The 12503-nt window shown below is 37.5% G+C and overlaps 1 protein-coding gene across 1 annotated transcript in view; it reads right to left on the reverse strand.

Annotated features, from left to right (window-relative positions):
- The window catches only part of LOC131037321 (cleavage and polyadenylation specificity factor subunit 2), a 152529-nt gene that overhangs the window by 115831 nt on the left and 24195 nt on the right, over positions 1-12503 (reverse strand). The gene's annotated exons all lie outside the window — the stretch shown is intronic.

The following is a 12503-nucleotide window of genomic DNA, read 5'->3' on the forward strand; positions in this document are numbered from 1 at the left end:
AATTTAAAAAAATAAAAATCCTCCCTCTATGGCATCAATGGTGAAATTTGTTTTGTCCCTACTAAAAAAGGAGCATTCTATCTTCATAATAATAGTATTGTAGCAGTGCATGCCAATCTTTAGATATCAAAGTTTCTGTTATAGGCAAAACTGGTATTCACATAAATTGCTCTATAAGAAAAACAGATAGAGAAGTTCCAACCTTGGCTAATTAAGTTGACCTTCGAAGTGGTTACAAAGGCACACTAGCAGTTCCAGAACTCATTCAGGATAGAAAGAGAATATTACTGTGCCAACAGCGATGGGGACCGAGGCAATGATCAATGTTGTCAAATTGAAAAATATCAAACTGGAATGAAATTCTTTGATTATCATAAGAACACTGCCACCATACGATCTCTTTTTGGTAGCCAAAGGCAGTCCTGATAGAAGCCTTTCTTCTAATTCCAAAACTTGATATAATCAGCTCAAAAATTTGTTGTCAGAAGGCTGCTGAGTTGTGGCCTCAAGGAAAGTCAAGACATTTACTGCACAAACGACCAAATATGATTCAAGCAGGAAAGCTCCAAATTACTAACTGCACCCTGGACAGAGTATAGCTCCAAGTGAATTTGATGGCCTTTATTTTTAGCAACTAAACCAATCAAGCTAGGTACAAGGTTTAAATGAACTTGAAAGACTAGAAACCCTCCAGTTATGGCATCCATGTCAAAAACAGCCCTGGCTCTGCTGAAAATGGAACATTTTTGTTTAAAACAATTGTTACTAATATCGTAACAGTGCATGCCAATCTTAAGATATCAAAGTTGCCGGTATAAGCCTCCACTAATGGCAATCAAATAAATTGCTCTAGAAGGAAAACAGTTGCATATGTCCCAAGCCTATCAAATTAAGTTAGCTGAACTTCATTGTGAACTTTTGATTAAAAGAGCAACTCATGTTCAAAGCTTGGTTATGTTTGTCTATGTGGTTTGTATATTTTCTTCAGTGTATCTTTAGAGAGTCAGTAATCAATGTTTACAGAGGCACTACGCGGAGTTAATGATCAATGCATGCAAAAGCTACTTGCATCAAACAGAAGGAAATCAATATAGTTTCTTTAGTTACTAAGTTATGGTGGAAATTTCCAGATTATGTATACTGGTGTATTTGAAGATGGGTTTGGAGATCTAATGAACTAACAGCTGTATACATGGGCATGATCAGCAAAACCTAGACATGACCGTGAAAGATTAAAAACTCATTATTATTATCTGAAAGAAACCACACAAGAAATAGGTTAACTGTCACACATACTAAATAGGCTTGAGAAGGGGGCATGACAATCACCCCTCCCTAGAATTGTTTGCCCCCAAACAATTGCAAATTTGGATGCTGCAAAATCTGCTCATTCTCCCAAGAAGCATCCTTCACCGGTAAGTTCATCCACTTCACCAAATACTCCCTAATGGTCCTCTTCCTCAAAGTACACTCTCTGTAATCAATAACTGCCCCTTAAACAAACACAAGTTTCCCTTCCTCATCCAAAGGGTATAAATTAAAAGACAAAACAACATTGCGTTCAAGCACCTTCTTGAGGCCCAATACATGGAAGCCATTATGCACCTTGCTACTCTCTAGTAGCTCTAACTCATAAGCCACCTCCCCAATCCTTTGAGATATCCTGAATGGGCCACAGGAACATGGCTTCATTTTCTTTGATCCACGCTTCTTGAGAGTGGATTACCTAGAGGGCTTCAATCTCAAATAAACCATGTCTCCTACCTCAAATGCATGCTCTATATGGTGTTGGTTTGCATACAACTTCTGCTGATTCTGGGCATGTTGGAGATTGTCTTTCAAGAAGTTCATTATGTCTTAATTTTGCTGCAACAAAACCTTGGCCTTTGGTACTCTACTATCTCCAAACAGTAAATCAATAAAGTTAGGACCTTCATACCCATACAATGCCTTGAAAGAAGACATCTTGGTAGACGTGGTAGGTGAAATGATTGTTGGTGTACTTGCCGAGTTTAACTCATCACGAGTTTTCAAACCATATACCCGCCCAATCTATTCATCAAATTTCTAACAATTTCTTGTTGGATTTTTGGCATGTAACCACTAAAAACTCCACAGGTTTATGTTAAAAACTCGCCCACAACAACAAAAAAGGCCGCCACGTCAAAATATGCCCATAAAACATCAAAAACCTCTCGTTTTTTCTCTGCAAGCCATGTAAACCATAGATGAAAAACTCTGCGGGTTTTTCAAAAACTCGCAGAGTACTCGCAGGTCAAAACCCTAGCCGAGTCACTCGGCTCCGAGTTTCTATAAAAACACGCAGCGTTTTTGAGGAAATACTCGCGAAATCTTGCGGGTTAAACCCTATTTCTCAAGAAAAACTCGTCATGAATTACAAATTTGATTCGCAACTTCAATGTTTTGGCCATGAGACAAGATGCACCAAGGTTTTCATCTGGTTTTTGAGCACAAATAAAAATGTAATATGATTATATGACTGAATAACTAGTTAAAATGTAATATGATTATATGGCTGTATTTTCAATTGTTCGATAAAGTTACCAAGTTATTGCCAAGTTTTTTACCGAGTTTTTGCGAGTCCCGAGTTTTTTAAAAATTTTGGGCTTGCCTAGTCATTGTCGAGTCCGAGTTTTTCAACTATGATGTAAACTGTCTACAACAACAAACACACTATTAACAACGTTTTTCTATCAAGGAGAGAAAATTGAAAGGAATTTTTTGGTGAATTCTAAAGGCAGATTTAAAGCATGGATTGGTTTTTTGTTTTTCTTTTTTTTTTGACATTTTACTTCATTTTGGCTGCAAAATGTTGCATCTAGGCTAATAAAAAAATTCATCTATTACTAAAACTAAGTAGCTTTTTTGCACTTAAATTCGGAAAAATAAGATTCATCACTATTTTTTGCTAATTTTCTGAAGTTTTTTTCCCTATTTTCATTATTTTTTGCATATCCAAATTAACTTTTTTTTTCAACAAAAATGTTTGGAATCTTTAGATTAGATCAAACTTTTACTGATATAAACTATTTTATATTAATTTAAACTACTTTTAGACTGATTTTTAGTAATTTATTTATAATTTAGGTTTTTTTGTATTTAAAAATTAATATATTGTGTTTTCACTTTGTCTTTGTAGGTTAAATACATCATATAATGGCAAATAGTGAAGTTTCTTCATCAGGTTCAACGTCAGGCTCCGCCCCATCAATGCCGCCACCATTTTCAGGCACTTGTCCAACAAAAGCTAGAGCCCCTGTTTGGAAACATGCCTATCAAGGATTGAATCCTAGGACATTTTTTTGCGTTAAATGAACAAAATTATATCATGGAGGCATCAATTACCTCAAATACCATCTTGTAGGCATTACTCATTATGATGCCAAGCCTTGCCTCAACACCACCAAAGAGATAAAAAGAGAGATGAATGCCCTAGTTTCAGCTGTAGAAGAGAAAAAATTGCACAAGGAGAAGACAAGGGCAGCCATAGCAGCATCCATAGCTGGTGATCATGGTGCTCGAGTCCAACCAGAATCAAATGAAGATACAACATATTAAGAAATAGTGGACTCTTTTCGTGGTCCATGCATCCAAGACAAATCCACTCTACTACATTTACTTCAATTAGAGTGTCAGCAATAATGCCTACACCTATATGCACACCATATAGTTTTTTTGTGCCCAAAAATACACCTCGAGCACAAACCTTATTTGAAGTGGAACAGTGAGGTGCATGAACATACAAATATGGCATAAGCTATTTTTGTATACTTCAACATTCCTTTCAATGTGGCAAGAAGTCCTTATTGGGACAATTTGATAAGTGCATTGACAATTGCGAGAAAAGGCTACAAGGCGCCTTCTTGCAAATACTTGAATGGGAGGTTAGTTGATTTAATTTTTATGCTAATTTATACTTATAGTAGTTTTTTTGTTCTTATTGGTGAATTTGAGATTTTAGCCTAGCTCAAACCAAGTGAGGCCATAATTGGGGGACCTCATCCGCAACATGACCACACAACAATCCAAATCCACGAGCACGGTAGCCCAATAGGGGCATGGAATCCATGAGCACACCAACCCAACAAGGGCATGGAGCACAAGCATGAATGCCTACTAAGTCACCTAGCATTAACACCGGCAACAGCAATGCTAAGGTTCAAAGCCACAAGCACATTGGATCAATGAAGACACAAGTTTGTGATTCCAATGGCCTAGTAGGGGTCTGAACCTTGGTGGCCACAACAACACCATCACTTAACCATCACATTATGGGATGGATTCCTAAATTTATGTTCCTTAATTTATAGTAATTTGTGTTAAATTTAGGCTATTTTTAAGTGTTCCACGGATGTTGGGGACGAGGAGACGGGGGGATGCGGGGATGGGCTTCGGGGACGGGGGGGACTTGGGCCTAGGAGGGGGAAACGTGTTTCCGTGGAACAGTAGTATTTTTTGTTTAAAAAAATAAATTTTGTATTTTCACTTTGTACTTCTAGGTTGCTTGTGAATGCAACTAAAAGGGAAAGGTTGTAGTGGAAGAACAAAGGAAGGAATGGAAAAAAAGATGAGTGAACAGATGGGAAAAACAGCACCGTTATTATTTTTTAATAGCTTCAAATGGTGTGGTTATTTATTTTTAAATGGCGGATGCCTCCAACAAAGTCAAATTGCAGAAATATTGTCTCTAATGTTTGAGGAAGTTTTCATGGAACAAGGGCATAGAAAGTGTGGTGCAAATCATAACTGATGATGCAATAGCATATGTGGCGGCTAGGAGACTTCTCCAAGACAAACATAGGACACCTTGTACAGCACATTGGCTTGACTTGTTTTGGAGGACATAGGCAAACTTGATTGGGTGACACCGGTTGTAGATGATGCAAGGAGCATCACAAAATTTATCTCAAATCACCATTGGGTTCTTAATCTGATGAGAGATTGCACCCAAGGGAAAGAGTTGGTAAGATCAAGTGTCACAAGGTTTGCAACAATTTCCCTAATGTTGCAAAACATTATTGGTTCATTGACCGATTTGAAACATATGTTTGAGTCAAGCATAGCTAGACTCATCTAATAAAAAGAACCCTGAAGGAGAGAGAATTTCAAGCATACTCTTTGAAAACCTTTTTGCATAAAGAGCGACAAAGATCATGAAGGTAACTTCAAAACATTGAATTTAGATTCAAATCAAATATTTTATTTTTTTAATTTAAGTTTTTCATTATAGATTTGTAACTTTAATCTTTTTTGTATTTGTAAATTGTAGGTGTTGAAGCCTTTGATTAGAGTTATCCATTAGATAGATGGGTATCAAAACCCAATGAGATATATTTATGAGGCCATGGATAGGACAAGAGAGTCCATCAGAAATTATTACTAGGGGGACATCCCATATGAGAGATTATTGATAGGAGGTGGAACAATAAACTCCACCAACCCATCCATCCAGCAGGGTACTTCCTCAACCCCCGTTTTTTCTATTCAAATACCTTCTCAGATCATAATGGAGAGATTATGGAGGACCTCACAACATGCATCCAGAGGATGACACCCTAGGTTGAGGTGAGAGACCTCATTGTCCAAGAATTGTAAAGTTATAGGGAAGGAAGGGTAGGTTCTTTTCTTCAGAGCTACCTATTTGAGGAAGAACTACTCAGACACGAAGCATAAAATTTGGAGTCTTTCACATGCATTTTACAATTCACAAATTTCAAATTTACAACTATCAATAGTTTGATAAAATATGTTTTGACTTGCTTTCTAACTCTTCAATAATTTATTTTGTGTAGTCTTGTTGAACGAATTGGGGTGCAAATACACCATATCTCCAAAAATTTCTTCTTTGCATTTGTATGTCCCCTTTCTAGCTTACGTTATATGATGTTGTCATTAGCATATCTCTCCATGGTCCCACAGGCTAACCAGGACATTTAGGATATCTTGAGGACATTTGGCGTAGGCAATTTCAGTTGCTGGCGATTCCAAGGTGTTTTGATGTGTCTTTTTGGGGTACTTCGGCTATGTCAGATCTGGATCGTTAATGAACTCACAAATAATATCCTGTTGATGTTAGTTGTGGATTTAGGCTAGAGATTTTAATAATCGTTTGTGATTATTATTTATTTATTTATCAATAAAATGAAGTTATCAAGTTAAATTAAATATTTAACTTTATTGATATGGGGACTTAAGTTAAAAAGGAAGTTATTTAAAAATTATAAGTACCCCTTCGTTTTAAATAGTTGGAGACTTGGATATTTTTAAAAAGAAGCATTTCTATTTACCCCACATTGGTTGGGGATGTGTGTGGGCTCTCCTGGGAATGTTATAAAAGACTCTTAAAAGTTCTTTTTCAACGGGCGGGATTGAATAAGAAATTTGTGAAATTGTTGGAGAGTTCATCTTCAAGGGCTTCTCAAGACGAAATCCCTCATGAATGACATTCTTCTCACTATTGCAAGATAAGAATCACGATAATTAATGGTGATTTCATTGAAGAAACACATTGGGCTTACAAAGTCTTGGATTTTCAAACAGAGTAGTCGGAAACTCCTTTGTCCCTCCCTAGGCACGTGTATCTCCGTATCTGTTCTCGTATCCGAAACGGATACATATCCAATATAGCCCAGATACACGTCGAATATTGTACCCACGCGTGCCCAAAAAGCCTTGATTTCCAACCATGCTAGATACTATGCTATTTGATTTTTAAAAAAATTTGACGTAAATCTTCCTAAATTTAATTTTAAAAAACTTCATCCATGCATTATAAAAAAAAAAAAATTGGTATAAACAAAACCTACACCAAATGAGAAAGACAAATGAAATGTTTTTCTATTTCAATGACCCATTTTTGGGGTTATCTTCCAATGCAACTCTACTATTTTTGCATATTGTAAAATTTCAAATCAGCTTATCATTATCTATGTAGCAATTATGCATCTACATTGCGATTGAACTTTGAAGTAATGAAAATTTCCTCGAATAACTTAGAAAATTGTGTTAAATATATGTATATGTTTTTTTATGAATGACATATCTACCCTTATCCATATTGGGGATCTTAAAAAATGGCTGTATCCGTATCCAATACCATTTCCATATTTGTATCCGTATCCATGTCCATGCAACTTTGCTTTCAAATAGAGAAGGGCAGGTTTGGAGAAGATAGTTAGAGCAGATTTGAGGGCAATAGTGGCAGCAAAAAAATTAAAGGGAAAAGAAAAGATTTAAGAATTTGCTACAGTAACTTGCTACATTGATTGTTATTGTGACAGTATTAATACCAGCCATACCTATGCTAGAATATCATGGCTCCGGCTAGGGTTTTCAACAAATTTTTTGCTTCTGTATGAATTGAGAAACCAGCAATCTAAGTCTGCAATAATTCTGTAAGTGTTCTAACACATTGTGTTGCTGTATGGACTGAGAAATCAGCAAAAAGACCAAAATAAACTCTGTAAGTGAATTAGTATGTTGTTTCCCAGAAAGTTTATGGTATGATGTGTATAGAAGTTTATGATTTTAATTTAGATTCAGAGTTGCAATCAGCCATTGTTGTTTCATGTTTTTAATCCTTCAAACGCAAGCATTTCATGAACTATAAACCCCAAACACAAACACAAAAAATCAGAACTACAGGGCTGCTTATTACAGTGAGGAAGGCATACTGTTTGACAAAATTACAGTGAGTGAAAAAGGAAAAAAATAGAGGCTAGCAAGGGGACATATTAAAACATTTTATGCAGCCTTGTAGTGCATCCAACTATGAGCGAAATTGGAGCTTCTTTGACACCATCCATATGAAAAAAAGGAACAAATTAGCTCAAGAATGCCTCAATGACCTTCGGTTCCACACAAGAAGGGTAGAGGACAAATTAGATGATCTAGTTGATTTGGATGAGATAGATCCTTATAACAATTGGACAGGATAGTATGAGAAACCTCCAATGTTTACTGAAGATGAGATTCTTGATTTTGAGACACAGGCTGTAAGAACACCATCCCCTCACCCAATACATCAATATGAAATGATTAGGAAATCTAACTCAACAGACATAACACCAAACTACCTTCCACGTGAAGCCTAACAATGCTGCTTCAACCTGTAACAACAACTCAGAATAACGACAGCTCACAACCACTGCAGCTATTATTAATCCAGAGTCATTTTGCAATCGCCAAGAGCAGTGATGGTGTGAATAAGCTTCCTAAACAGTTCAAACTCACTCCCAAATGCTCAGAATTTTACACTTCAGCTTTCCTAGCTAGAAGGATCACTCCCAAGTCTGAAAATCTGACTCAATTTCTCTACAACAGAAAATCTGGGTGCAAGTATAAAAAAAATCATAATAAATTCCTTGACTCCTCAAACTGCTGTCTAGTAACTCAATTGCCTTCCTTGGACTAGGACGCCTATTTGAGATGAATTTGCAGGCATTAAACTTACCCAACAACCTGGGCAAGAGCCCCAATACACCCAAAACTTGGACAACCGGCTAGAGAGGCAATCTACTTCTAGAAAAATCAGATCATCCAAAACCCTTTGTTTTGCCTTGACAACGTGGTCACCCAGCTCAATTACAGAGATTAAAACGATGCCCACAAAAATGTAGTGAAACTCTTGGTTTCTATGAACAATTTGGAAGCTATGGCCTGATTCTTGAAGTGGTATGGACAGGTCTAGAGAGCTCTTCAAACACTAAAAAAACAACACCAAAACTCCCAGAAATCCAATGCCAAAATCACCCAGAAACTCACAAGCAGTTTACATTAAAAATCTTCATCACCGAGCAAATCCAAAACCCCAAAAAACTTCAATAAACCCTTGTATTTCCTATGAAGAATGACTAAACCAGTGGTGGGGAGTCACTGGTTGAAGAGGGTTTTCATCCTCAACAATATCTAGAAAAACTCAAATGCTTATTCTGACAACATTATCTGTATGTGTTCAAACTCTAAAGGAAGAAATAAGAACCCAAACTCCAATTTATAGAGTTTAGAGGGAAATTAGGGCATTCAAAAATTTGATTTCATTTCCCCCAAAAAAGCCCCCATAACACATTTTCTGAAAAAAAAACTCAAGTCTCCCAACCTAGACATCCAACTTGGGGACATTCATTTTAAGAAATATTTAAATTAACATTAAAACATTACTTTATTTTAAAATAAATTCCATTTCCTTACTGAAAATTTGCCAAGGCACCAAAAATGAAACCAATTCACACTGAAGCAAGACTAAGGCAGCAGTGGACGCCAAGTGGCAAAAATAGCATATACTAAAAATATGCACTAGTATCAAGACCCAAAGAATGAAAAAACCGAACTCTCCAAGGAAACATGAGTTCCCTAATCATTATAGAGTAGCCTACAAGAACCCAAGAATAAGCTAATGGGAAGCAAAGCTGACTAAGTGCGAGAGGGGGGCATTACAATACTCCGTCCACAAATTTGCTTGTCCTTGAGCAATGGCAAATCCGGATGCTATAAAATTCGCTCTCTCTCCCAAGTTGCATCCTCTACTGGTGAATTCTTCCTCTTCACCAAAAACTCTCTAATAGTCCTCTTCCGCATAGTATGTTCTCTGAAATCAATCATTGCCTCTGGAATCAATGCCAATTTTCCTTGCTCATCCAAAGGAAGTAAATTTAAAGACATAGCCACATTGTGCCTAAGCACCTTCTTGGGGCACGATACATGGAAGACATTATGCACTTGCTACTCTAAGGCAGCTCTATCTCATGTGCCACCTCTCCAATCCTCTTGGAGATCCAAAATGGTCCATAATAATGTGGTATCAACTTCTCTAACCCACTCTTCTTGAGAGTGGACTGTTTGTAGGGCTGCAAACACAAGTTAACCAATTCACACTCAAGCAGGACTAAGGCAAAAGTGGATGCCAGGTGCCAAGAATAGCATGTGCTAAAAATAGCACTGCCATCAGCCATCAGGACCAAGTGAAATGAAAAACCCGAACTCGCCAAGGAAACATGAGTCCCCTAACCATTACTAAGTAGTCTATAGGAACCCAAGAATAGGCTAATGGGAAGAAAAGCTAACTAGGTGTGACAAGGGGGCATTACAGTCCTCCCTTCACAAATTTGCTTGCCCTCAAGCAATGGCAAATCTAGATGCTGTAAAATTCACTCTTTCTCCCAAGTTGCATCCTCCACTAGTAAGTTCTTCCACTTCACCAAAAACTCTCTCATAGTCCTCTTTTGCATACTATGTTCCCTGAAATCAATGATTGCCTCTCGAATCAACACCAATTTGCCTTGCTCATCCAAAGGAGGCAACTCTAAAGAGGGAAACACATTGTGCCCAAGCACCTTCTTGAGGCACAATACATGGAAGACATTATGCACATTGCTACTCTAAAGTAGCTCTAACTCATATGCCCCCTCTCCAATCCTCTTGGAGATCCGAAATGGTCCATAGAAATGTGGCTTCAACTTCTCTAAACCACTCTTCTTGAGGGTTGCAAACACAAGTAAACCATGTCTCCTACCTCAAATGCAAGCTTAACATGGTGTTTGTCTGTATGCATCTTCTATTGATTTTGAACATGCTAGATGTTCTCTCCCAAAAATCTCATAATGTACTAATTCTCCTATAAAGAATATTTGGCCTTGGGCACTCTACTGACACCAAATAACAAATCAATGAAGCTAGGAGCTTCATAACCATATAATGTCATGAAGGGAGACATCTTGATGGTCATGTGGTAGCTAGAGTTACAGCAATACTCCTCTAAATGTAGCCACTTCACCCATGCCTTCTGCTACCTTGAAACATAGTTGCACAGGCATCCTTCCACCCATTTGTTGACTATTTCAGTTTGCCCATAAGTTTGTTGGTGGTAACTAGTGCTCGGAGTCAATTCTATCCCAATTTGTCGGTGGTAACTAGTGCTTGAAGTCAATTCTATCCCATATAATTTAAACAACTCATGTCAAAACAAAACTCATAAGCTTGTTGTCTCTATCATTGACAATATTTTTTGGCATCCCATGAAGCCTAAATACCTACCTAGAAAATAACTCTGTCACCTAAACCACTGTAAATACTACTGAAATGGCATAAAAATGAGCAAATTTCATCAATTTGTCCACTATCATATAAATGCAATCCTTCCCTTGCACCTTGGGAAGTCCTGTAATAAAGTCCATAGAGATGCTTTCCCATTTTTGAGTGGGAATAGGTAGAGGCTGCAACATACCAGCTACGTAAGTATGTTTCATTTTTGTTTTGTTGGCATATTGGATTTTTAACCCCTTCCATGAGAATCTCTCGCAGATCTGCCTATAAGTCTTACAGAATTTAGGGTGGCCAGCCATAGGAACATCATGAAATGTTTTCAAAATCTAAAATATAAGCTTATCGAGGTTGCCTTATACTTGTCATCATGCAAGGAACCATCCAAAGCGTTGTTGGTAAAGGTATCCTTGGCATATTCAAAGAGGATTTGATCTTTCCAATCTGCTGCAATCTCTATTAATGAGAGCAAATATGGTCTTCTTCACAAAGCATCAGCCACTAAGCAATTGGAGCTTGTTTGACACCATCCAGATGAAGAAGAGGAACAAATTAGCTCAAAACTGCCTCAATGACCTTGTTGTTGTGCAATACAACCTTTAATTACAAACAAGAAGGATAGAGGACAAATCAGATGATCCCATTGATTTGGATGAGATAGATTGCAAAATTTGAAGAGGAGAAACGATTGATTGCAAAATATGGAGAACTCCTAGCTCAAGAAGAATCATACTGGCAATCGCAGTCTAGAGAGACTTGGTTGAGCGACGTAGACAGTAATACGACTTTCTTCCACAATGCCACCAAATTAAAAAAATCCGCAAACAGAATAAGTCAAACAAAATTGGCGTATGGCAATTGGACAATGGATCCAAAGGAGATTCAAAATTGCGGGGTGACTTACTTCAAGCAATTGCTGGGGGGTGAAGATGCCTCAGACAAAATCAGCCCGAAATGCTTGGAATAACATTCCTTCTAGAGTCACAGAAGATGATAATCGAATGCTTTATTCTCCAAGTTCTGAGGAAGAAGTGAAGAGTGCACTGTTTCAGATGGGCTCAGACAAAGCACCCTACCCAAACAGATTTACTGCCCTCTTTTTTCAGGAATGTTGGTCCTTTATGAAGAATGACATCATTAAACTGGTTGAGGAATCCAGAAAGAAAAGGAAAGTTCTTAAAGATCTCAATAACTCAAATATCGCTCTAATTCCAAAAACCTCTGATTGTGCTACCTTCACGGATTACCGCCTGATATCCTTGTGCAACACAATATGCAAAATTATATCAAAAGTAATGGCAAATCGATTGAAAAAGATTCTATCATAGATCACCACAGAGGAACAAAGCGGCTTCGTACCTGGCAGAAACATCACAGATGGTATCATCATCACTCATGAGGTGCTCCATTTGATTAAAAAATGAGGTATGCGTAATATGCTCCTT

The sequence above is a fragment of the Cryptomeria japonica genome, chromosome 3 (assembly GCF_030272615.1).
Source record: "Cryptomeria japonica chromosome 3, Sugi_1.0, whole genome shotgun sequence".
In the NCBI taxonomy this organism is placed as follows: Eukaryota; Viridiplantae; Streptophyta; class Pinopsida; order Cupressales; family Cupressaceae; genus Cryptomeria; species Cryptomeria japonica.